The following is a 27,405-nucleotide window of genomic DNA, read 5'->3' as shown; positions in this document are numbered from 1 at the left end:
TACATTCTGAAGATTATGTCCATGTAAGGAAAGCAAAGGGGAAACAGTGAGGTGGAAAACTAAGGCAATTACCCCTGAATAATTCAAATCTCAAATCTTACTTTAATATCATCATTTCAGGATTTTCTTTGTATGCCTGATCGATTCAGGTAAGTAGTGTAAAATTCTCCACTTTGCTTCTAACTGTCCTTTTCCATCCATGAAAAAGCTTCAAATGGTCATTCTTTGCGCAGAAGGAAAAAGAATAAGGCATAAAAAAATAAGGCACCTGCAAGCCAGGCACATTTAAAAGAATAATTCATGATTTCTGTTTTGGCATCTTAGATAACTGACCCCAGTGGTAGCAGATTCAAATCCTACAGGGCCACGCACGAGGGGACGTGGAGTGAAGTAGCAAGCTTGCGTTTCCCCTTAAAAGACAAGTCGCTACTCAGTTTACGCCAACTGTGACTATGAAATATTACCTGTGTTGCCAGATCTTCTGATTTTTTTTTTAAAAAGGAAGCTGGAAATCCAGAGTTTTATGCAAAGTCGCTTCAGTTTTACCTATTGGCAACCAATTATTTTGTTCAGTGCCATGACATTAAGAAAAATATAATCTTGTCTATCAGCTGAAAATGGTTTGTGGGTCACCAGCTTCTGACCTCTGGTCTCTAGCGTCTGCCTTCAGAAAATGCCACCCCATTCCTTAATTGACGATCTCAACTGGACATCCCATCCATTCGCTCAAGAAGACCCCACAAATGAACACTACCCGAAGGAAACACAAAAGAAGCTGCATGGCTACTCAGTTCCTGAAGGAAGTTTAGAAGGCCCATTTCTAGAACAAGGGCTCAAATAGGAAGGAGCAGGCAAGCCCAGCAAAGCTGGGAAGCCAGCCACCCGGAGTGATTATCGGCCACTTTCCTTTTTTAGAGTGTGCGTGTCTTAGCAAAGCACTCTCGTGTACAGAGGAGACAAGAAGCCTGTTTCATGTTTGCAGACGCCTCAGAACGCCCTGGTTGAAAAGCACTCGAGTGCTAGGATACACTTCTAACATTAGTCCCTGCTTCTGCCTTTTCAGTGAGTGGCTAGCCATGGGGTTATTCACGAAGCTTCCTGGCTTTGGGGGGAGAACCTAAAGCAGACATGGCTATTTCTTGTCACTTCCAGGCTTCTGTCAGGTACTAAAACATGAGTCGAGAAAGAGAAGTAAGGAGCGATGAGAGGGTGGTGAGGAGACCAGGCCTGGGGGGTTAACAGTGCCATACTCATGTCTTTAGGGCTAAGATTCTACTGAAGGGCAGCTGAAGCCCTTCCTCTCAGCAGCTGTGTGAACACAGATGCTGGAGCTCTAGGTGGGTTCCAGGGCTAGTGCACTGACAACAAAGAGATGGCTCTTCCCTTTTGGTGACATTGAGTACCGGAAGGAAGAGGTTAAGTAGCTCTTTCCAAGGTCAGCCTCTGGCTCAGTTTCCAAGAAAATGCCATTCCAAGGGAAACAAAATTCAGTCTCCCAGGGATGACATTCATACTATCTTTTTGCCTGGACTCTGAAAATGTCTTCACTCTCTCTTTAAGATGCACACAGGTCAAATCAAGGTAGGATTCAAGCTCAAGGCCAAGCCACATGATCCAAGGCGGTATTATTAGAACTTTGCACTATGGGATAACAGGCATGGTCCCAGCTATAAAAATACCTCCTTCGTTTTCCAAGCGTTATCACTGTTTGTGTTATGTCTCCCTCGAGAACCTTGTCAGAGAAAGGTTGACTGGTATGGCAGGATTCTGAAATTCCTTAGTCTGTTGCCAAGTCCTTGCCTTTATTTTAACCCTGCCAGGCAGGTGGTCTGTATATTGGGTTGCTTATATATGGCTACTGTGTGCTTCCCTTCAGAACATACGCACTGCAGCTCAAGTTAATACCTGTTTTGAACTTTTATGTTTCCTGACTCATTTATCATGGCTAAGCCAGTAGGTGTAACCAGAGTATTTTACTGCCCTATCCATCTCTGCATAGCTTCATCTATGACTGTTTAATAATTGATGCAAAATTCATGAATCACCCCACATTCCAGTTTCAAGATACAGAAACTTCTGATACAATACTCCTGGGCTTGCAACATGCTCTTGGTAGAGCAGTTTAAATTAGAAAACATACAATGCTCAAAACAACATGACTTTTGTTGGGTATAGAAAGAGGTTATGGCGATAATAATAAACTAGCAAACTTAGACACGATAACGTCACCTGAAATCATGGTCAGCAGAAATCAATTCATCAAGTTCAATTAAGGTTCAGTTCATCAAGTTCAATTAGAGGACATTTGCCTTTAAATGATAAGTGTGTATGACAACTCATTTTCTTAAACGCCCAGCTGAATCATGCTATCATGCAAAAAGCTATAAACTTGAGCATTTTCTCTCTGTTCTATAAAGAGGTGAATGAAGTGCATGTTTTTGACTAAAAACAAAAAGCAGAAGCCAAGAACAGTTATAGAGGTCAAATGTAGTTAACATGACATTTTAAGGAAATCCTGGGAGGTATGACGTTTGCCCTGCTCCACATCTATTTGTGCTGATTTAATTTCCACGAGACGGTGGCCTGGTAACCCCATTTCTAGTTCAAAAGGCACTGATAAGATCAAGTTTTTCATTTTAAAAATCAATCTCAGCATCCTTCAAAGGTTCCAGACTAGTAAGTTCATACATAAAGTTTCCATTTTACTGAATAATAGAAATTGACTTGGCAATTATATGCATGTGATTGTGAGGCTAGAGAAAAGGAAGGACCCCCTTGTTCATGCCCTAATCCCCGCCCCCCCCAGTATACCATGCTAGGCTGGAGTCTATGCAATGCCAGAGCACTGGGCTGAGTACTAGTATTGGGTGATTTTTGATAAAACAATGGCTTAGTGTAGACTTAGGACCTAAAGCCAAATCTTCTGATGGGACAAGATCTCACTGACCAGGTCACTAGCATTGTCCTCTCAGCATCGATCACAGGGATTGAAATGAGACGGTAATGCAGTTTAGCCTTCAGAGCCCATTAAATGTTGTATCTTTCATCTTGGAAACATCTGGGAGATAATACTATAAAGTCATATATGTACTTTATCAGCTGACTAGTTCTGCAATATTTGGCCTTCTTCCTGATGAGGAGGTCAGTTCTAGCAGAATCTGCTGTTTCTTCAGCTAGGATAAGGATATCAGCAAGAATGGAAAGTAGGTTTCCTAGCAGATAACAATGGTGAAATGATGGTAGCTGCCAGAAGGTTTGTGTTGAGAAGAATTCGGGAGGCCACTTCCAGGTCAAAGTGCTGTGATTAATTGGCAGTGGCTCCTGCAGTGGGGGGAGGTGACATGCGGAGCCTTTGTCACTGCTGTATAGGAGTTTCCGGCTAGATTGGCCTTGACTTTGTGGATCATTAAACAAACGGGATTCTTAGGCTCCCTGGAGGGAATTAAAACTACTCCTTCCATCTACATAACACTGTGGACTCCTTGCATTCTGCTTCACAGTCCAAATTGGCACCCATTTTCTCGGATAAGGTTTTCCCTGGTATGTTTGGATGACTGAAATAGTACACTGGAGTATATTTTCCACCAAAATAGGGGGGAAAAGGAAGTCTGGTTTTGGCCAGACAAGATATACCCAAGTACTGCTACTGGGATTGTGCCAAAATGGTCATGTTGAAAAGAAATTAATATATTATAAAATTTAAAAAAAGAATCAGGTAATAAAATAGTATGTGTCAGATGACCTCAATTTTTTAAAGTATTTACATTTTAATATATTTTTTTTAAACTGGTAAAGTAATATATACTTACTAAAACTTCCATTAATACCAAGATGACGATTAGAATATAAACTGAAATATCCCCCAAAGATAATAATTAACTCCTATAAATACACACACAAATAATCATAGGAAAAAGTCCGTCAGGGAGAGCACAGGATGATATTGTTTTGGGGTAGGACATGGAGGACTGAATTAATTTTTTTATAGTCTTCTAATTTCTCAGCATTTTCTAATTTTTTTACCTTGAGTATAAATACTTGAACAATTTTTAACTTTTAAGCAATTTTAATTGACTTTCAAACTGAATACAAGATTTTAACATTTACCTCAGTGACTTTTTATTTTTTTAATTTTATTTATTTTTTTTAACATCTTTATTGGAGTATAATGGCTTTATGATGGTATGTTAGTTTCTGCTTTATAAGAAAGTGAATCAGCTATACATATACATATATCCCCATATCTCCTCCCTCTTGCATCTCTCTCCCACCCTCTCTATCCCACCCCTCTAGGTGGTCACAAAGCACCGAGCTGATCTCCCTGTGCTATGCGGCTGCTTCCCACTAGCTATCTATTTTACATTTGGTAGTATATATAAGTCCATGCCACTCTCTCACTTTATCCCACCTTAACCTTCCCCCTCCCCATGTCCTCAACTCCATTCTCTATGTCTGCATGTTTATTCCAGTCCTGCCCCTAGGCTCTTCAGAACCAATTTATTTTATTTTTTTCTTATTTCATATATATGTGTTATCATACAGTATTTGTTTATCTCTTTCTGACTAAATTCACTCTATATGACAGATTCTAGGTCCATCCACGTCACTATAAATAACAATTTTGTTTCTCTTTATGGCTGAGTAATATTCCATTGAATATATGTGTCACATCTTCTTTATCCATTCATCTGTCGATGGACACTTAGGTTGCTTCCATGTCCTGGTGATTGTAAATAGTGCTGCAATGAACATTGTGGTACATGACTCTTTTTGAATTATGGTTTTTTCAGGGTATATGCCCAGTAGTGGGATTGCTGGGTCATATGGTAGTTCTACTTTTAGTTTTATATGGAACCTCCATACTGTTCTCCATAGTGGCTGTTATCAATTTACATTCCCACCAACAGTGCAAGAGGGTTCCCTTTTCTCCACACCCTCTCCAGCATTTACTGTTTGCAGTTGTTTTGATGATGGCCATTCTGACTGTGTGAGGTGACATCTCATTGTAGTTTTGATTTGTATTTCTCTAATGATTAGTGATGTTGAGCATCCTTTCATGTGTTTGTTGGCAACCTGTATATCTTCTTTGGAGAAATGTCTATTTAGGTCTTATGCCCATTTTTGGATTGGGTTGTTTGTTTTTTTGTTATTAAGCTGCACAAGCTGCTTATAAATTTTGGAGATTAATCCTTTGTCAGTTTCTTCATTTGCAAATATTTTCTCCCATTCTGCGGGTTGTCGTTTGGTCTTGTTTATGGTTTCCTTTGCTGTGCAAAAGCTTTGAAGTTTCATTAGGTGTCATTTGTTAATTTTTGTTTTTATGTCCATTTCTCTAGGAGGTGGGTCAAAAGGATCTTGCTGTGATTTATGTCATAGAGTGTTCTGCCTATGTTTTCCTCTAAGAGTTTTATATTGTCTGGCCTTACATTTAGGTCTTTAATCCATTTTGAGTTTCTTTTTGTGTATGGTGTTAGCGAGTGTTCTAATTTCATTATTTTATATGTAGCTGTCCAGTTTTCCCAGCACCACTTACTGAAGAGGCTGTCTTTTCTCCATTGTATATTCTTCCCTCCTTTATCAAAAATAAGGTGACCATATGTACGTGGGTTTATCTCTGGGCTTTCCAGCCTGTTCCATTGATCTATATTTCTGTTTTTGTGCCAGTACCATACTGTCTTGATTACTGTAGCTTTGTAGTGTAGTCTGAAGTCAGGGAGCCTGATTCCTCCAGCTCTATTTTTCTTTCTTAAGATTGCTTTGCCTATTCGGGGTCTTTTGTGTTTCCATACAAATTGGGAAATTTTTTGTTCTAGTTCTGTGAAAAATGCCAGTGGTAGTTTGATAGGGATTGCATTGAATCTGTAGATTGCTTTGGGTACTAGAGTCATTTTCACAATGTTGATTCTTCCAATCCAAGAACATGGTACATCTCTCCATCTGTTTGTATCATCTTTCATTTCTTTCATCAGTGTCTTAAAGTTTTCTGCATACAGGTCTTTTGTCTCCTTAGGTAGGTTTATTCCTAGGTATTTTATTCTTTTTGTTGAAATGGTAAATGGTAGTGTTTCCTTAATTTCTCTTTCAGATTTTCCATCATTAGTGTATAGGAATGCAAGAGATTTCTGTGCATTAATTTTGTATCTTGCTACTTTACCAAATTCATTCATTAGCTCTAGTAGTTTCCTGGTAGAGTCTTTAGGATTCTCTATGTATAACATCATGTCATCTGCAAACAGGGACAGCTTTACTTCTTCTTTTCCGATTTGGATTCCTTTTATTTCTTTTTCTTCTCTGATTGCTGTGGCTAAAACTTCCAAAACTACGTTGAATAACAGTAGTGAGAGTGGGCTACCTTGTCATGTTCCAGATCTTAGTGGAAACGGTTTCAGGTTTTCACCATCGAGAACGATGTTGGCTGTGAGTTTGTCGTATATGGCCTTTATTACGTTGAGGAAAGTTCCCTCTATGCCTATGTTCTGGAGGGTTTTTTATCATAAATGGGTGTTGAATTTTGTTGAAAGCTTTTTCCTCATCTATTGAGATGATCATACGGTTTTTCTCCTTCAATCTGTTAAAATGGTGCATCACATCGATTGATTTGAGTATATTAAAGAATCCTTGCATTCCTGGGATAAACCCCACGATCATGGTGTATGATCCTTTTAATGTGCTGTTGGATTCTGTTTGCTAGTAATTTGTTGTGGATTTTTGCATCTATGTTCATCAGTGATATTGGCCTGTCGTTTTCTCTCTTTGTGACATCTTTGTCTGGTTTTGGGACCAGTGTGATGGCGGTGTCGCTGAATGAGTTTGGGAGTGTTCCTCCCTCTGCTAGCTTTTGGAAGAGTTTGACAACGATACGTGTTAAGCTCTTCTCTAAATGTCTGATAGAACTCGCCTGTGAAGCCATCTGGTCCTGGGCTTTTGTTTGTTGGAAGGTTTTTAATCACAGTCTCAATTTCAGTGCTCGTGATTGGTCTGTTTATAGTTTCTATTTCTTCCTGGTTCAGTATCTAAAAATTTGTCCATTTCTTCTATTTGTCCATTATATTGGCATATAGATGCTTGTAATAATGTCGCATGATCCTTTGTATTTCTGCAGTGTCAGTTGTTACTTCTACTTTTTCATTTCTAATTCTATTGATTTGAGTCTTCTCCCTTTTTTCTTGATGAGTCTGGCTAATGGTTTATCAATTTTTTTATCTTCTCAAAGAATCAGCTTTTTTATTGATCTTTGCTATCGTTTCCTTCATTTCTTTTTCATTTATTTCTGATCTGACCTTGATGCTTTCTTTCCTTCTGCTACCTTTGGGTTTTTTGTTGTTGTTGTTCTTCTTTCTCTAATTGCTTTAGGTGTAAGGTGAGGTTGTTTATTTAAGATGTTTCTTGTTTCTTGAGGTAGGATTGTATTGCTATAAACTTCCCTCTTAGAACTGCTTTTGCTGCATCCCATAGGTTTTGGGTCATCATGTTTTCATTGTCATTTGTTTCCAGGTATTTTCTGATTTCCTCTTTGATTTCTTCAGTGATCTCTTGGTTATTAAGTAGTGTATTGTTTAGCCTCCGTGTGTTTGTACTTTTTACAGATTATATTCTGTAATTGATATCTAGTCTCATAGCATTGTAGTTGGGAAAGACACTTGATATGATTTCAACTTTCTTAAATATATGAAGGCTTGATGTGTAACCCAAGATATGATCTATCCTGGATAATGTTCCATGAGCACTTGAGAGGAAAATGTATTCTGTTGTTTTTGGATGGAAGGTCCTGTAAATAGCAATTAAGTCCATCTTGTTTAATGTATCATTTAAAGCTTGTGTTTCCTTATTTAGTTTCATTTTGGATGATCTGTCCATTGCTGAAAGTGGGGTGTTAAAGTCCCCTACTACGATTGTGTTCCTGTCAATTTCCCCTTTTATGGCTTTTAGCATTTGCCTTATGTATTGAGGTGCTCCTATGTTGGGTGCATAAAAGTTTACAATTGTTATATCTTCTTCTTGGATTGATCCATTGATCATTATGTAGCGTCCTTCTTTGTCTCTTGTAATAGTCTTTATTTTAAAGTCTTTTTTTGTCTGATATGAGAATTGCTACTACAGCTTTCTTTTGATTTCCATTTGCATGCAATATCTTTTTCCATCCCCTCACTTTCAGTCTGTATGTGTCCCTAGGTCTGAAGTGGGTCTCTTGTAGACAGCATATATATGGGTCTTGTTTTTGGATCCATTCAGCCAGCCTATGTCTTTTGGTTGGAGCATTTAATCCATTTATATTTAATGTAATTATTGCTATGTATGTTCCTATTACCATTTTCTTAATTGTTTTGGGTTTGTTATTGTAGGTCCTTTCCTTCTCTTGTGTTTCCTGCCTAGAGAAGTTCCTTTAGCATTTGTTGTAAAGCTGTTTTGGTGGTGCTGAATTCTCTTAACTTTTGCTTGTCTGTAAAGGTTTTAATTTCTCCGATGAATCTGAATGAGATACTTGCTGGGTAGAGTAATCTTGGTTGTGGGTATTCCTGTTTCATCACTTTAAATATACTCTGCCACTCCCTTCTGGCTTGCAGAGTTTCTGCTGAAAGATCAGCTGTTAACCTTATGGGGATTCCCTTGTATGTTATTTGTTGTTTTTCCCTTGCTGCTTTAAACACTTTTTTTCCTTGTGTTTAATTTTTGCTAGTTTGATTAATATGTGTCTTGGCGCATTTTTCCTTGGATTTATCCTGTATGGGACTCTGTGCTTCCTGGACTTGATTAACTATTTCCTTTCCCATATTAGGGAAGTTTTCAACTATAATCTCTTCAAATATTTTCTCAGTGCTTTTCTTTTTCTCTTCTTCCTCTGGTACCCCTATAATGCAAATGTTTTTGTGTTTAATGTTGTCCCAGAGGTCTCTGAGGCTGTCCTCAATTCTTTTCATTCTTTTTTCTATGTTCTGCTCTGCAGTAGTTACTTCCACTATTTTATCTTCCAGGTCACTTATTCGTTTTTCTGCCTCAGTTATTCTGCTATTGATCCCTTCTAGAGAATTTTTAATTTCATTTATTGTGTTGTTCATCATTGTTTGTTTGCTCTTTAGTTCTTCTAGGTCCTTGTTAAACACTCCTTGTACTTTCTCTCTTCTATTTCCACAATTCTGGATCATCTTTACTATCATTACTCTGAATTCTCTTTCAGGTAGATTGCCTATTTCCCCTTCATTTGTTTGGTCTGCTGGGTTTTTACCTTGCTCCTTCATCTGCTGTGTGTTTCTCTGTCTTCTCATTTTGCTTAACTTACTGTGTTTGGGGTCTCCTTTTTGCAGGCTGCAGGTTCATGGTTCCCATTGATTTTGGTGTCTGTCCCCAGTGACTAAGGTTGGTTCAGTGGGTTGTTTAGGCTTCCTGGTGGAGGGGACTGGTGCCTGTGTTCTGGTGGATGAAGCTGGATCTTGTCTTTCTGGTCGGCAGAACCGAGTCCAGTTGTGTGTTTTGGGGTGTCTGTGACCTTATTATGATTTTAGGTAGCCTGTCTGCTGATGGGTGGGGTCGTGTTCCTGTCTTGCTAGTTGTTTGGCATAGGGTGTCCAGCACTGTAGTTTGCTGGTCGTGAGTGGAGCTGGGTCTTAGTGTTGAGATGGAGCTCTCTCGGAGAGCTTTAACCATTTGATATTATGTGGAGCCAGGAGGTCTCTGGTGGACCAATGTCCTGAACTCGGCTCTCCCACCTGAGAGGCACAGGCCTGACACCCAGCCAGAGCACCAAGACCCTGTTAGCCACACGACTCAGAAGAAAAAGGAGAAAAAAAGAATGAAAGAAAGAATAAAATAAAATAGTTATTAAGATAAAAAATAAAAGATAATTATTTAAAATTAAAAAATAATAAAAAAAGAAAAAAATAGAAAGAAGAGAGCAACCAAACCAAAAAAAAAAAAAAAATCCACCAATGAAAACAATCATTAAAAACCATACTAAAAAGAAACAAAAAACAACAACAACAACAAAAACCCGGACAGACAGAACCCTAGGACAGACAGTAAAAGCAAAGCTATAGACACAAAATCACACAAAGAAAAGCATACACATACACACTCACAAAAAGAGAAAAAGGAAAAAGTATATATATATTGTTGTTCCCCTAGTCTGCCACCTCTATTTTGGGATGATTCATTGTCCATTCAGGTATTCCACAGATGCAGGGTACATCACGTTTACTGTGGAGATTTAATCCGCTGCTCCTGAGGCTGCTGGGAGATATTTCCCTTTCTCTTCTTTGTTGGCACAGCTCCTGGGGCTCAGGTTTGGATTTGGCCCCGCCTCTGCGTGTAGGTTGCCTGAGGGTGTCTGTTCTTCGCTCAGACAGGACGGGGTTAGAGGAGCAACTGATTGGGGGGCTCTGGCTCACTCAGGCCGGGGGGAGGGAGGGGCTCGGAGTGCGAGGCGAGCTTGCAGCAGCAGAGGCCAGCGTGACATTGCACCAGCCTGAGGCGCGCCGTGCGTTCTCCCAGGGAAGTTGTCCCTGGATCAGGGGGCCCTGGCAGTGGCGGGCTGCACAGGCTCCCGGGAGGGGAGGTGTGGACAGTGACCTGTGCTCGCACACAGGCTTCTTGGTGGCGGCAGCAGCAGCCTTAGCGTCTCGTGCCCGTCTCTGGGGTCCGTGCTGTTGGCCGCGGCTCGCGCCCGTCTCTGGAGCTCGTTTAAGCAGCGCTCTTAATCCCCTCTCCTCTCTCACTCCGAAACAACGGTCTCTTGCCTCTTCGGCAGGCCCAGACTTTTTCCCGGACTCCCTCCCGGCTAGCTGTGGCACACTAGCACCTTCAGGCGGTGTTGACGCAGCCAACCCCAGTCCTCTCCCTGGGATCTGAACTCTGAAGCCCAAGCCTCAGCTCCCAGCCCCCGCCCGCCCCGGCGGGTGAGCAGACAAGCCTCTCGGGCTGCTGAGTGCTGGTCGGCACTGATCCTCTGTGCAGGAATCTCTCCGCTTTGCCCTCTGCACCCCTGTTGCTGCGCTCTCCTCCGTGGCTCCAAAGCTCCCCCCCCTGCCACGCCCCGTCTCTACCAGTGAAGGGGCTTCCTAGTGTGTGGAAACTTTTCCTCCTTCACAGCTCCCTCCCACTGGTGCAGGTCCTGTCCCTATTCTTTCATCTCTGTTTTTTCTTTTGCCCTACCCAGGTATGTGGGGAGTTTCTTGCCTTTTGGGAAGTCTGAGGTCTTCTGCCAGCGTTCAGTAGGTGTTCTGTAGGAGTTGTTCCACATGTAGATGTATTTCTGATGCATTTGTGGGGAGAAAGGTGATCTCCACGTTTTACTCTTCCGCCATCTTGAAGGTCTCCTCAGTGACTTTTTAGACTTTTAAAAAATTCATTTTTTAATTCCCCAAAAGTGGGAATTACTTTTTGTAATTCTCTTTTTGTGGCATATAGTTTTATGGGTTTGGATAAATGCATGTATTGAATACAAGTATCCACTACCATCTTAATGAGATAGAACAGTTTAATCACCCCCCCACCAAAGTTCCTTCATATTGCCCCTCTGTAGTGAAATATTTTTCAAAAAGGAATAAAATTATGGGAATCAAATGAGCTGATAGGTATATAAGAGCGTCCAAAGGAAGCTGTGCAAATACAGAGGCTTAATACTACTAGTCTCTATACATATGGCTCAACTCAACTTATAGCCAATGATCACTTTCTCATTAGGTAAAGATTTTATATTTTTAATTTTACTGTTTCGAAATTATCACCATTTACAATTCTGTTTTTAGAGTGCTGGGAAGCTCAATTCATCAATATATCTTTGTTTACCTGTATCACAAACTGGGTTTATGCCCGAGGTTTTCTGCCCTTTGATTCAAAGACCCCTTTGCCTTTCATTCGGATGATGTCTGAGTCCTTGGTTCAGTAGCATTCATTTATTGACACTACTTCTCACATTCCTTCAGCTCGGTCCTAGTGACTGAAGCAGTAAATATAAAGTTCTGAGAAGCGATAACACATGGATCTAATCTTGCTTACCAATTTTGATCTATTGGCAGAATCTGCCTATTGAGAAAGACTGTGAGGTCATGGCTGGGCTTGGTGCGAAGGTGTTGTGATCAAATAGTCATGTCTGTCATGGGCATTGGCTTGGAAAGAGGCTGTACAGATGCCACTTGCTTGCTCTACTGGCCTACTGTATACAATATACACATTCTGTTGGATCCAGAATTGATTCCTTTGTCACCTGACTGGTGTCTAGTATTTAGATACGGAATCTTTTCCCTTTACTTTGAATACAATTAATTCTGTGCCTACTAGTTTAAACTTCAACCTGGTGCTGGTAATCCTCTTGTATGAAAGAATGCAGGTAGAAGGGTCCAGTGGCCCCAGTTCCCAAGATTTTATCACAACGGCTGCTTCCTATGTAACCACAAGCACAGTGCTGGAAAATAGGCACCGTTTAAATGTCAGCATTCCTACGTAGACCAAGCTCATTAAGAGCAGGTAATGTGCTGTGGCCGCTCTTGGTTGGCTGCTCCTCCAGTGTCTTTCTTCCTTGCCTGCCTCCCACTGTAGAGGCTGAAAAATCCAGATACTTGCTTCCCAGCCTCCCCTGTGGCTAGGGATGCCCATGTGACCCAAATTTGTCCAATGAGCCATACAGGAAACTCTGCTGGGGGGCAGAGAGGCAGAGATTCTGGGAAAGTTCTTCCCTGAATAAAAGGAAGGAAGCAAGTGATGGGAAGCCTTCTGGCTGCACTGACATACTCCTTGTATAATACTATCTTTGTATGTGGTTGTATGTAGCCATATGTGGAGCTGTGGCAGCCATCATGTGACCATGAGGTGACAAGTGTAAGGTCAAGCCAAGAGGCTGAGTATGACAGATGGAAGAAAGGGACAATGTCCTTGGTGACATCAGTGAACTGCAAAAACCTACCTGAGGGACAGACTATGTCTGGACTTGTTAAACAAAAGATACCCAGTAGTTTAAGCCGCTGCTAGATAGATTTCCTGTTATTTACATCTGAATGCATACTAATAGACATGTCTTCCCATCTTTGTTTTCCTCATAGCATTTTGCACAGGGCCAGATTATTAATTCACATTGAATTGGAAAAAATGATCTCTTGTCCTGCAACCTGCATGCACAAAGTCTCACACTCACATTTTCATTTCACTCTATCACACAACCAATTTTTCTTCGTACTTGGTTAGCTCCCAGTATTGAGGTGTTTATTTTCCCCTCTTCCCCTGAGTGGCAATGGTGCATTAATTTTTGACCATTCAAATAGGAGAGCAGGAACTTCCCTGGTGGTGCAGTGGTTAAGAATCGCCTGCCAATGCAGGGGACACAGGTTCGGTCCCTGGTCCGGGAAGATCCCACACACCGTGGAGCAACTAAGCCTGTGTGCCACAGCTACTGAAGCCCGTGCACCTAGAGCCCGCGTTCCGCAACAAGAGACACCACTGCAATGAGAAGCCTGCCCACCGCAACAAAGAGTAGCCCCCACTCGCCGCAACTAGAGAAAGCCCGCACGCAGCAGTGAAGATCCAACACAGCCAATAAATAAATAAATATATTAAAACATTATATATATGAAAGCAGCTTACTGGGATAGGATGCCTCCCCCCCTATAATTTATCATGGTGTCCATCATAAAATTATGACTTCAAAGGGACTTAGCCATGCCCTCCTTAGAAGCCAGGTTTCTCCCTGCTAATGTGTAGTAAGCCCACCATGCTTGCTGGGCTGTGAAAATCCAGATGGTAAGAAGCAGGTGAGTAATGAATGCCATGCTGTTCCCATTAAAATGCACACAGCTTCCCCATACTGACCAAATCCCCAGCACTAACCCGGTTTGAGACAGCCCAGGACATGGGGGTTGATGGAGACTGCCTTTCATTCAAAACAAGTTCCCGCAACATAGAAGCTGAGAAGAGACAATTTTCCTGTAGTGGAACAAAACTTGCCTAAAGGGCAAAGGAATTTTAAAAATTATGAGTTCTCTAAGTACAGAAAAAGCCAGTGGGCAATTGGTAGTAGTACAGACTTGCCTTCAAGCCTGTGTGGTTTACAGAGGAATCTGCTGTCAAGGTGTCTCCCATCTGTCACCCACTCTTTCAGAAAGCAGAGGAGTAATTAACTGCTCAGGTGATACAAACTCTGTCAATCATTCAGATCTATTATCTACACAATATGGGACCATATAGCACTGAACTCAAAGTCAGTGGGACCCTGGGTCCAAGAGGAGAAAGTACGTCACATCTGTGGGGTGCTCTTGGGCAGGGCTTGGAGTCTCTTGGCATGTCTTTGGTCAAAAATCTTGTGCCAAATGCTCTGAACTCAGAAAGACATGGCACCTGACTTGTGGGAGTTAAAAGATCCCCATGTTTGTGGGTTAGCTCTAATATCACTTCTTTTTTTTTTTTTTTTCCGGTACGCAGGCCTCTCACTGTTGCAGCCTCTCGCGTTGCGGAGCACAGGCTCCAGACGCGCAGGCTCAGCGGCCATGGCTCACGGGCCCAGCCACTCCGCGGCATGTGGGATCTTCCCGGACCGAGGCACGAACCCGTGTCCCCTGCATCGGCAGGCGGACTCTCAACCACTGCGCCACCGGGGAAGCCCTAATATCACTTCTTAAGGGAAGCCTTCCATGACTTCTCCCCAAACCCAGGTGGCTCCCTTTGTGATGCAGCCTCAAGGCTTCCCATACTTCTCCTCCATCACAGTTATCACCACTTACCATTAGCACTTATCACAATGGTAACAGAAGCATTTTAAATGCCTTTCTCAGTCTCTAAAATGTAAAGTCCACAAGGAACTTGTTCACCACTGAACCTCCAGTGCCTAGCTTAGTGTCTTAACGGAGATGCTTCTTAATTTTTTTCTTTAATTGATCACCAAATGAGAGCCCAAAAGAGCCAATGCCAAAGTGGACCAACACATAGAGAATGAATAACCCTAAGCAAAGTATCAATGAACAAAATACTTACGCTGAATGAATGTAAGAAACATTTTTTAAGGGGTATGAGGCAAGGGGAAGCTCTTATTTGGAACAGTGAGTATTTGATGACTTTAGAACCAGAGAGATTGATCAGTAAAGAACAGATTTTATCCTTAAAAGGCTCTGTAGCATTGGCAGTTTCCTGTGAATCGCAGGAAGAGAAGAGAGCAGGTGGGTTGATGAAGAGAGAGTACTGGGGTAGGGTGCTAGTTGAGAGAGGGCATGAAGGTAGCAACGAGACAACCCAAAGAGGATTTTGAGTAATTAGATCTGAGATGCAAGGAATCTATTTAATGAACACCTATTCTGTGTATATCACTGGGCTGGGTGCCAGGGATATGCTAATAAAACATATCTGGTCTTTGCCTTCAAGGAGCTTTCAATCTAGAGGACTGGGGGACAGTGGTAGACTGGGATACAGCAAAATAATGTTGGAGAAGAGGTTGTTCAAAGACCCCATAAGGAAGTCTTTGAGCCACAGAATAAGAATCCTAGTTTTGACCCAGAGGGCAACAGAAAGTCACTACTGGAACTTAAAATAACTTACATCTCATCCACAGCCCTGCACTGAAAAAAAAAAAAAAATCTCTTGTATTTCTCCAAAGGACAAAATGAACACTAAATGCAATATGTCCCTTTGTTAAATTCTAGGTGAGCCTAAAGAAAAGAATAAAGAATGTATTCAGATTTTTCCTCCTAAAACATGAGGTTTCTATGTCAAACAAAATAAAGATGCTGTTGACAGTTCATAAGGTATTATGCTTTGATGGTTTTTCAATGGTCTTAGCAAAGAAAGTGGAAAGTATTAGAACGAAATATGCTATTTATAATTCTATGAATTGGTATTTCTCTTTTCATCTCTGTCTCTTTCCTCTTTGTTCCTGTTCCCCACCCTCCCTCCCCACCTTCCTCCCTCTGTCTCTGGCTAGGAGTTGTGGTGTTTTGAAGATTAGAATAATATGTTTCTCTCTTGTGGATAATGTCCCTATTTTAAAGCACTGAATACAGTATTTTACACATAATAGGTAAACAATAAAAGACAGAATGAATAAACGTGTTGATTTTTATTAAGAGCACGACCCAACCTTGAATAAATATTCATCAGGCAAAAGCATTATAGTACATCCTTACTGCTTTTTTTAATCCGCTGAAAATTGGATATTTAGAAAATCCATTATATTTGATTTCATGTTCATGTAGCAGTTTAGATACCAATGAATAATACAAAAAGTAGAAAAGTCTGGAAAGACTAAACATTGATCAAATCATTCATCATTCTATTTATTCACTTGGCAAATATTCACTGAGCACACCTACTCTGTGTCAAATGTTATTCTAGGTATTGGATATACATCAATGAATAAAAGAGAGAAAATATCTGTCCTTATGAAACTTATGTTCCACTTGTGGAGAAAAGATAATAATCAGTGAACATAAATTACATCATGTGTTACGTACTATGGGAAACAAATACAGCTAAGGGGAATCAAAAGTGCTGGAGGTGAGAGGGAGGCTAAGATTTTAAATAGGGTGGCTTTAACAGGCCTCAATGAGTAGACTTGAAGGAGGGGAAGGAGCTCACCATGTAGGCATCTTAGGAAGAGTGCTCTAGACAGAGGCAAGAGATGGTGAGACGACCCCAAGAGAGCAACATGCATGTGCCAGGGGTCCAGTGTGGCTGGAGCAGTGCCAATAGGGAAAAACGAGGTAACAGACTTGAGAGGTTCAGCTAATGTACAGTCTTGCAGACCATAGCAAGCATTTGGCTTTTGCTGAAAGTGAGATGGGCACAACACTGTGAATGTACTTAATACCACTGAACTGTACACTGCAAAATACGGTTGACCCTTGAACCACATGGATTTGAACTGTGCAGGTCCACTTACACATGGATTTTTTTTCAGGAGCAAATACTACAGTACTACACGGTCCACGGTTGGTTGAATCCACAGATATGGAGGGATCACGGATACAGAGGGATGACTATAAATTATACCTGGATTTTCGACTGCACAGAGGGTCAACTTCCCTAATCCCCTCGCTGTCCGAGTAGTTAACTGTAGTTAAAATGGTAAATTTTGTGTTATGTACATTTTAACACAATAAAAAAATATGAGAAAAAATGAGATAGAAGGTTGTTGGTGGGTACAGAATAGAGAAGCGATACAGTACATCAATCTGACTGTAGCGCTGAGAATAGACTGCAGAGGGCTGAGGAGTCAGGGAGTGTAATGAGATAATCCAGGTGAGATGGTGGTGGCTCAGCCCAAGGCACTGGCAGTGAACCTGGAGAGAAGGGGTCATGTTGTGGATTCATATTGAGAGTTGACCTTCCAGGCTGTGCTGACGGATGGGTTACGGGGTATGAAGGAGAGGAATCAAGGATGATTCCAAGGTTTCTGCCCTCAGCAACTGGCAGGATGGATTGCCATCACTGAGATTAGAAGTTTGTGGGTGAAGCAGGCATTTGGGGGGAAGATTAGAGATTCACTTTCAGGCATGTGGAGTATGAGAGGTTTATACGTGAAGATATTGAGTAGATAACTGGAAATAAGGGTTTAGAGTTCAGAACAGGGGTCTGAGTCAGTGATATAAATTTGGGAGTTATTAGCATTTCACTAATAACTAATAACTAATAAAATATCTCCTGAATGAGATCTCCAGGCGTGAGAGTATTAAAAGAAGCGAGGAGGACAAACTGAACCTCGGGGCACTGCAACAGCTAAAAAATTGGGAGAAGGGGAAGAATCAGGAAAAGGGATAAAGAAGGAGCAGCCGGTGAGATAGGAGGTTTAGCTTCAAGAAAGTTTAGCGTCCTGGATGCCAAGTGAATTACGAAGGAATGTCAATCACGTCAAACATGGCTGATGGGCAAGGTAAAAGGTTTGGCTGACCTTTGGACTTGAATCATGGAGGTCACTTTTGACCTTGACAAGTACAGTTTCTGTGGTACAGTTGGGGGTGAAAAAACTGGAGTGAGTTTCAGAGCGAATGGGAGGAGAGGAATGAAAGACAGTGACCACGGACAACTCTTTCAAGGAGTTTTGCTGCAAAAGGTAGCAAAGGAATCATGTGGAAGATGTAAAGGAAGTTGGGTCAAGAAAGTGTTCTTGTCACATCATCAAAAACAACAGCATGTGTATATGCCAGTGAGGTTTCAACAGCCAGGGGAAAATGAATGCTGAAGAGATGAAGAGGGTGGAATTGCCGAATGAATAAATAAATGAACCTATGAAGAAACAAACCAGTAACCAGGACTGGTCCACTGCTAACAGAGGAAATAAAACCTGTACAGGTTCAGTTGATACCTATAGCCAAAACATGGATAGGAAGAAAAATGCTATTGGAACTCTATCTTCATATAAGGTTTAACAAGATTCTCAAAACATTTAGTATTGTAAGAGTTTCTCCCATAAATCAACATCTCAGAGATCCATGTGGTCACTATGAAAGAAAAACAACTTCTTGGCTTTCTGTTTGGTTCTTCCTCCCTTCTCTCTTCTCCTTCCAATCTCTACCCTTTCCCTCTTTTTCCTTCCCTTCCTCTCCCTCTTTCCATCCTTCCCTCCTTCCTCTCCTTTTATCTTTTTTTTTTTTTTTTTTTTTTTTTTTTTTTTTTTGCGGTACGCGGGCCTCTCACTGCTGTGGCCTCTCCCGTTGCAGAGCACAGGCTCCGGACGCGCAGGCTCAGCGGCCATGGCTCACGGGTGCAGTCGCTCAGCGGCATGTGGGATCTTCCCGGACCGGGGCACGAACCCGTGTCCCCTGCATCGGCAGGCGGACTCTCAACCACTGCGCCACCAGGGAAGCCCTCCTTTTATCTTTTGTAAAGAAGAAAGTGGCGAACAGAAAAGACGCTATTCCTTTTGATACACAACTCAATGCCCATTAGCTCCTATTTGCCCCAGGCAGAAGGCTCCTCACCTGTATTTACTTTAAAATGATGCATCTACTGCAAGATCACTTCTACCCGGGTAGCCTGACCTCCTTATGGCCTTTCTTGGATAACTTTATCCAATACTCCTAATGTCTTATAGAAAGAAACAAGCCTGTCAGAGGGGGAAGAAAAAACACCCACACTCTCATCCTGTCCTGTGGAAGATTTATAGACACTTTGTAAATGGCCAGGCCCAGGTGATGGTGCCAGGAACTTTCCAAGTGATTTGTAGATCTCCCTTCCAGGAAGTCAGTATTTAATGGAAAACTCTTCTAGCTTCACATTCCTGTATTACAGTGACTACAGGGACTGGAATGCAACTGTCATGCAGAAGCCTCACTGAAATTAACTAGCTATTGACCTGGCCTCAAGATATTTCGGTCTCAGAAAAACACCAGTATTGCACAGTTTAGAAAAGCACAGTTTTCCTTTGAAACTACCATGTATGGAGTTGGCCAGCCGTATGCCAGGCGTAGCACAAAATCCTTAACGTATATTCACTTCCTAAATCGATACTATCATCCTCATTTATTAAACACCTACTTTGGCTAGGATTTGTGCTTTATATTATGTCACTTAATTGTCACTCAAACTCTATGATTTCAGTATCTTCCTCCATTTTTCAGATGGGGAAACAGTAGCTCAGAGAAGTTAAATAACTGTCCTAAATTTGGAAGGCCGATGGTTAGTGGAGCTGGGATTGGAATCCAACTCTAGTTCCAAGTTCTTAACCTACCTCTTGGGTTCTGCTTCTTCTTCCTCTGCCTTCTGTTATTTTTTTGTCCCCATTCCCATTTGTCTATGATTCCTTTTTTTTTTTTTCCTGATCCTTTCTTAAACTTTCACATATAGTTACAGGCTATATTTCTTAGCATGGGGACTGGCTCTTTTGGCATCAACCTAACTTTTCCATTCTATCATTTGTTCTCCTTGTCACACCTGACACTTTGGTAAAGTTTAACTCTTCAGGCTTCCTAAGCAAATATGGTCTTTGCTGACCAACTGTCATGCCATTTCATTTTCCTGAGACATTCTTTCCATCACTTGTGCCTGCAGACACCTTACTTTCCTAGACAGTATGCCCCTTGAGGGCAGGATCTTATTCACTATTTTAGTCTGGAGGCCTTGCCCATGGACTGGCACTTAGAAGTTTTGTACAGAATTGCTGTTGAGTGCCTGAAGGAGAAATGAATACATGAATCCTTTAAGCCCAGTTCAAATGCCACCCACGCCCTGAAGCCTTCTGTGAGCTCCTTTGATTGGAAAAACACCCCTTCCTCCTCACAGCCCCTGCAACTCTTTATACTTTTCACATGCTACCTATGATATTCTCACTTATGTGTGTACTTGCTCTATTTTCCTTACTGAAATGATTTCATTAAGGGCAGGGTTCCTATTGTACTCATCTTTGACTCTACAAATAAATCCACTTAGAACTTATTCTCTTTTCCCTCCCTTCCAAGACCCAGTTGAAAATTAGTCTGTTTAGAAACCAAGGAAGGATAGCTTCCATTTAAAACTTTGCTAACCTAGTTAGCATCTTCTTATGGGACAGGACTCATTTTATACTGGATTACGGTACATATGTGATAGACTGTTTGAATATACTGTGTGTGTGTGTGTGTGTGTGTGTTTCCTTCTTAACTAGATTATAAGTTTCCTGAAGACAGAATTATATTTACTTCCTTAATAGAGAACATCTTTATCAGTATCTAAGATCTCATTCTGTACATAGCAAACATGACATAAATGGTCTGCACTTGGAGGTTTAGGATTCTCATGGGGACAACTGATTGTTGGCCCACGTAATGCATATGACAGTTCTCCCCCAAACTTAAAAGTTACACATGCTCCATTTTTGTCTACAGCTTATGATTAGTTTTTAATGGTTCATTACTATAGGCACAGAGCCTGAGACATCTCTCAAATAAAACCAGTACTTGAGAAGTCAAGTACCAAGGCCATTTCCAGAAGCACTCCCTCCAAGCATAGCAGATGGGAGAGGAATGGAAGTAGGATCGTATTTCCACATCTCTAAGGCTCTAATTTTGGGGCCATTTCGAGTACCGATTCCAACAACCGAAGTTATTACCTTTGGAGGGTATGGAAAAGCTTAGGGCGTGAAAAAGCTAATAACTATTAACTGCAGTAGCAACATTCCTCTCCAGCACACACCATAGCAGGTTCTTAGCCTTGGTTCTGAAGCACTGATTATTTCCTTCGAAGTCTACAGGAAGATATTAAATGTCAATACTTTATCAGGCAATAGAAGGAATCATTAAACAGTAAATGTGCAGCACAGACTCAACACTGGTCACAATCTCAAATATACTGCTTGTTTCTTCAACTGAAATTAAATCAGCAGTAAAATGCACCAGCGACCATTTTGAGGAAGCCTTGGGCTAATACGCCTTTTGCTAATTTATCACTAAGGAAACGTTGGGACTGGCCTTTTCCTATCTCTCACACCTCACCTTCAATCATCTCCCTAACCCCCTAGCCTCACTACATTCTAGCCCCATCAGTTTGCTCTCAGGATCTCACACATGCCATGCTTTTCCCCACTCTGGTGTCTGTAAACATGCTGTTCTCTTTTTCCCCCTAAACTACAGTTCCTCCCCCACTTTTCCTTGGCTAACAGCTTTTTATTTTTTAAATTTCAGCTTAAACAGCACTTCCTGAGAGAGGCCTTTTCTGACAGCCTACATTGCCCTTTGCAGGACCTTATTCTTTCCCTTTAAAGCATCTATCAGAACTCACCACTATATATTTGGGTGTTTATTGTTAATATCTGTCTCCTCTATAAAACTATAAAATTCACCAGGGCAAGGATCATGGCCAATTTTTTTTCACTTTGGTATTCCTGGTCCATAGTCCAATGTTTGACATGTAGTTGATGCAGTCAATGTTCAGTGAAAGTATAGTTTTCTAGAATATATGTTAATAGTTATTGCCTGATCACTTGGGTTCATATCCTCTTTTTGATATTGTTCTCTCTCTCTCTCTCTCTCTCTCACACACACACACACACACACACACACACACTTTTGGTTTCATTCAAACTGGGTATAGCAGGCCTATATGAAAATTTAAAGACCAGTTAAATCTGCCTCATTCTTCTTAAAATCTATGTTTGCCTCATCCTCCTCCTTCCCCTTAGCTGATCACATACATGAAAACGCATGCACTGTAAAATGTATACCACCCTTCTGATTCTTAAATTCTAGCCCTTGTCTAAACCAGTCTCCACCCTTTCCATTTTGAGGGAGAAAGGCAATAGAGCACCAGAGACAGGGTGGGAAGATTTTTATATGCCAAGGAGTCTGAGGCAGTGAACTACTGCAGTCAAACATGCAGTTTGAATCGGATTGCCCGGTTGCCGAGAAGGGATTTCTGGATTAGACAGTTCATCAGTGGCCGAGCCAGCTTCTAGGGACTTTGCTCTGCATGCCTGGAGTTAGCAAAGCGACACAGTGAAGGCAGCTTGAGTGACAGATGCCAGTGAGTCACCTAGAACAGCAGCTGGAAGAGCAGCTATCCAGAGGCATCAACCACACCCTTAGGCTCAGGATCCCCAAAGTGTGTGCAGATGAAAATGAGGTCTGCCGTCGATTGAACACTCTTTGCTGGGCACCTTCTATCTGCCTCCTCAAGGGCACTGTTTTGAGAAATAATTCTAGAAGGTGGTCAAGAGCAGTCTCTCAATGCCAGTTTAAATTCTAGCTTCACTACTTACTAGCTGGCTAATCTTAGGTATATTTCTCAACCTCTTTCTCCCCATCACCTAATCTGTAAAATGGGAATGATATTATACTGAAGGTTAAATGAGCAAATTTATGCAAAGCAATTGCAATGCAGCCTAACACATAAAGCACTAAATAAGCATTAGAATAACACTTTACCTAAAAGTAATAACAGTGAATGCTGTTGGTGGGAATGTAAACTGGTACAGCCACTGTGGAAAACAGTATGGAGGGTCCTTAAAAATTAAAAATAGAGCTACCATATGATCCTTCAATCCCACTCCTGGGCACATATCCAGAGAAAAACATGGTCTGAAAGGGTACATGCACCCCAGTGTTCACTGTAACACTGTTTACAACAACCAAGACATGGAAGCAACCTAAATGTCCACTGACAGATGAATGGATAAAGAAGATGTGGTATATATATATATATAATGGAATATTACTCAGCCATAAAAAAGAATGAAATAATTCCATTTGCAGCAACATGGATGGACCTAGAGATTATCATACTAAGTGAAGAAAGTCCAAAAAAGAAAAGACAAATACCACATGAAATCACCTTTATGAGGAATCTAAATTTTAAAAAAATGATACAAATGAACTAATTTACAAAACAGAAACAGACTCACAGACTTAGAGAACGAACTTATAGTTACCAGTGGGGAAGGGTGGCAGGGGCAGGGATAAATTGGGAATTTGAGATTGACATGTACACACTGCTATATTTAAATTAGATAACCAACAAGGCCCTATCGTATAGCACAGGGAACTGCTCAATATTCTGTAGTAACTTAAATGGGAAAAGAATTTGAAAAAGAACAGATACATGTATATGTATAACTGAATCACTTTGCTGTACACCTGAAACTAACACAACATTGTTAATCAACTATACTCATATATATATATAAATAAAGTAATATAGTGAATTGTTAACAACCTCACTTTAAATGTCAGAGAGATACTATTCAGCTCTGCCATTTATAACTTTGGACAAGTTATCTAATTCTCTGAACCTCAGTTTTCTTATCTTTCAAAGAAGAATATGGACTTCCCTGATGGTCCAGTGGTTAAGACTCCATGCTTCCAATGCAGGGGGCGTGGGTTCGATCCCTGGTCAGGGAACTAAGATCCCACAAGCCACGTGGTGCAGCCAAAAACAAAAAACCAAAAACCCCAAACCAAAACAAACAAAATAAAATGAAATAAGAATAACATTGGTAGGGCTTCCCTGGTGGCGCAGCGGTTGAGAGTCCGCCTGCCGATGCAGGGGACGCGGGTTCGTGCCCCGGTCCGGGAAGATCCCACATGCCGCGGAGCGGCTGGGCCCGTGAGCCATGGCCGCTGAGCCTGCGCATCCGGAGCCTGTGCTCCGCAACGTGAGAGGCCACGACAGCGAGAGGCCCGTGTACCGCAAAAAAAAAAAAAAAAAAAAGAATAACATTGGTACCACTTTGGAGGTGAGTTATGAGGATTAAACAAGATAAGGAAGGTAAGGAGCTTATTAGCATGATGCCTGGCACAATGGAGATACTCAATAAATATGATAATTTGTTGTGATTTCTCCAAATGGCTCTCTCCTTTGGATCCCAGAGAAGTCAGGGCAAGGCTCCACAACTCCACATCAAAGAACAGATAGCCCAGACGACACCAGTTACGCTGGATGCACCAGCACAGCAGAGCTGGGTTTTTTGGCACTGCAAATTTAACCCACACAGTGTTCCAATGTTTTGAGTTAGCTACCAACTTTTAAAACTTAAAATATGAACTGCATATTTTAAAAAATCCAGATTTGCAGCTTCTTTAGGAAACTAAAAAGATTGGCACCATTAGGCTGGTATCCTCACACTCCTGGCTTGACTAGGAAGTGGCTCCCCCTTTAGAAGGGCACAAGGTCTTGAATTTGCCTTGTCTCCCACCACTCCCTAGTGTCCCCCTAACCTAGAGGCCAAATGTCAGCTCTCGCTTATCCTCCTGAGGTTTACCTCTGCCTCTCTGCTTTCACCTTTGACTTACGTGGCCTCTGTAGGCATGTGATTAGCAGCTGCTGGCCTGGACGCTTCGCTGGTATCCTCTCAAACCGGATACCTCTACAAGGCTGCACCTGAGGCAGCAACCTCCCTAACCACACAGCCTCAGTCCATTTGTCTGCGTGGCAAACACAAGTGAGTCGGTTCCACAGCTGAAGGCTGGCTTCTCCACTGAGCTGAGCACATCCTTGAAGAAAGGCCTCCCACCCAAAAGCTGACCCCATAAATTCACGATTTACTCGCCCTGAATCTTCTCTAGTCCCGTTTCAACTGAGCGTAGGGGATATGGGACAAAAGACAGGAGTGCCATACAACAACGCTTTAGAGACTTTCTCTAACTTATATCTACGGGTTATCAGTCCTGTGAGAGTCTGCTCCTCGGGTAAAGGAAAAATCAAACGCTTTTCGGAACCAGCTCAGACATTATCAGCCATCTTGGGGACTCATCTGGGCAAATTAAAGACTCAGAAATCCTGGAAGAAAGAAGTTCATCCATAATTTATTCACTTAACAGATACTTATGGAGCATTTCCTATGTGCCAGGTACCGTTCTAGGTGTGGGGGACTCAGCGTTGATAAACAAGAAGACTGAATTCGGGTAACTTATCCTTGTGTGGAGTAAAGGAAGATGCTTTACTCTGTTTCCAAATTTATCTGACTGCATAATGCTTTTGGGAAATACTGCTTTAGGCGTTATGCGCAGCCCCTTGTAGGGTCTACCTCCAGAGGCCCGTCATGACCAGGGAATGGTGGAGATTTTCACCTGTATTAGTGCATTACTAAATAAGACCACTCCAGAAGCCTTCTAAGTCAGATCAACACATAATTTATCTCTTGAAACGTCAATGACCCTACTAGGGCAGCCTGGGACCTCAGATTTGGCCAAGGTTTTTTTTGAGAATATCACACAAAGGGTTAACTTGACTCTCACCTCCAAAGTGGAGTGTTTTTCTCTGCATCTAATGTGACCCAGTTGGAAATGTATTTGTTTTTCACTGTTTAATCTTCTGCATCACCCACTGTTGATTAGATTTAATTAATTTACGTTTCTAATGAATTTAGAAACTCACAGTGCTGTAGCAGGAAAATTCTGAGACAGCATCTGGCCACCAAATAGATTGATTACCTTGTCTGCAAAAGTCTTCCAAACATCTGGGGCCTGATTCTGTGAAACATCCAGAAGCTCTTTCAGAGGTAAGTAACACCCAGGGCAGGGAGAGAGAGAGGGTGCTGGAAATAGGCAGGGTTCCCTGTGATTTGTAAAACTGGATCCTGGCACTCCCCCAACATGAAATCACATTTTGCTGCTGGCTGGCACAGTTTCGATGGTACCAAATAGATGCATCCGAATCTGTTTTGTTCAACATAATCAGAATCCACCAGGCCTGAGCCCAGGCTGCCACCCATGAACCTCTTTGGCAATTCCTTCCGTGTGGAAGCTCCCACTAATCATTAAGATGGAACATTTAGAGAAAACATTTATAGAGGAGCACTTTGCTCTCATTCATTCAGCGAGCATTACTGGGGGCCCACTGTGTGCTTGGCACGGAGCCGCGCGCACCTCTTCATTAGCTGCTCTTAGCAACCACCCTACAATGTAGGCCAGCACGGCTCTCTAGTTCTCACAAACATGGCCAAGTACTGTACAAAAATAGTAATTATTAACATCAAATATTAATAAAGGATCTAGACACATACACACGCTGCAGACTCCGTGTGAAGCCTCATTTAACCCTCACACTATAACCACGAGGTGGAGGTCGCCATTTTACAGATGAGAGCACTACGCCACCAAGATCTTAGGTGACCTGCCCGGAGGAACCCAGCTAGCCTTTGGCAGAACCTTCCATCGTAGGCAGTCTAACTTGAGAGCCTCTGCTCTTAACCACTCTGATTAACTACCTCTGGAAAACATCACGGAAGCCCTCCTCTGCATTAGGCACCATCCTGCGGACCTGCTACATCATACTCTATACTAATCATTCACAGCTTCTACAGTGGGTATTGTTTTCCCCAGACAAGGGAGCGGAAGCACAGAAACAGTAACTTATTAAGAGCACAAGGAAGATATGTAACAGGGCTAGGGCTTCACTCAGGGCTGCAGGGCTACCGAGGCTTCTTCTGCATACTGAGTTACCTGCTGATGAATGAGAGAAAAAGGGCTGGTGTGAACTCAACAGCTCTCTCAAAGCCATGCCAGGAAACGTGTCGGACAAGTCAGGACAGAGGGGTGGCCTGGCGGCTTTGCATAGCCCAAACCACCCCGGAAAAAGAGGAGACAAGGAATGTACAAACAACAAGAAAAGAACTTCATCTAAAAGAGGCAGGTGAAAAGATGCTGAAAATCTCATTGCCTGACTGGTTTTTCTGGTTCAAGTTCAAAGAGAAATGACTGAAACCAGGTGGGTTGCTTACAATAAAAACAACAGTGAAAAACCCAGCCACACTGGAGATCTGAGATTTTCTGAACAATGGATGCAGACTGCTGCACAGCGAGGTTGCCACAATTATTATATACTGATGTTTAAAAAAGAAATCCAGTTTGACATGGTTCCTCTGATATAATATTTACTAAGTCTGGCTACTTCTCGAATTTGAAAACCTTCTCATTTCTTTCCATTCTTCTCTTGCCCAAGCCTCTACTTCAACAAGGCCATACCACCTGTCTTCTTTGGGCCTTTGTACATGCTCCCTTTCTGCCTGGAACCATTTCTGTCTCAATCTCC

At 41.8% G+C, this 27,405-nt stretch overlaps 1 protein-coding gene across 6 annotated transcripts in view; it reads right to left on the bottom strand.

Annotated features, from left to right (window-relative positions):
- The window catches only part of PPP2R2B (protein phosphatase 2 regulatory subunit Bbeta), a 456,145-nt gene that overhangs the window by 110,029 nt on the left and 318,711 nt on the right, over window positions 1-27,405 (bottom strand). The gene's annotated exons all lie outside the window — the stretch shown is intronic.

This window comes from Orcinus orca, chromosome 3 (assembly GCF_937001465.1).
Source record: "Orcinus orca chromosome 3, mOrcOrc1.1, whole genome shotgun sequence".
Lineage (NCBI taxonomy): Eukaryota > Metazoa > Chordata > Mammalia > Artiodactyla > Delphinidae > Orcinus > Orcinus orca.
Note: the sequence above shows the minus strand (reverse complement) of the source record. Positions and strands in the feature narration are given on the sequence as shown.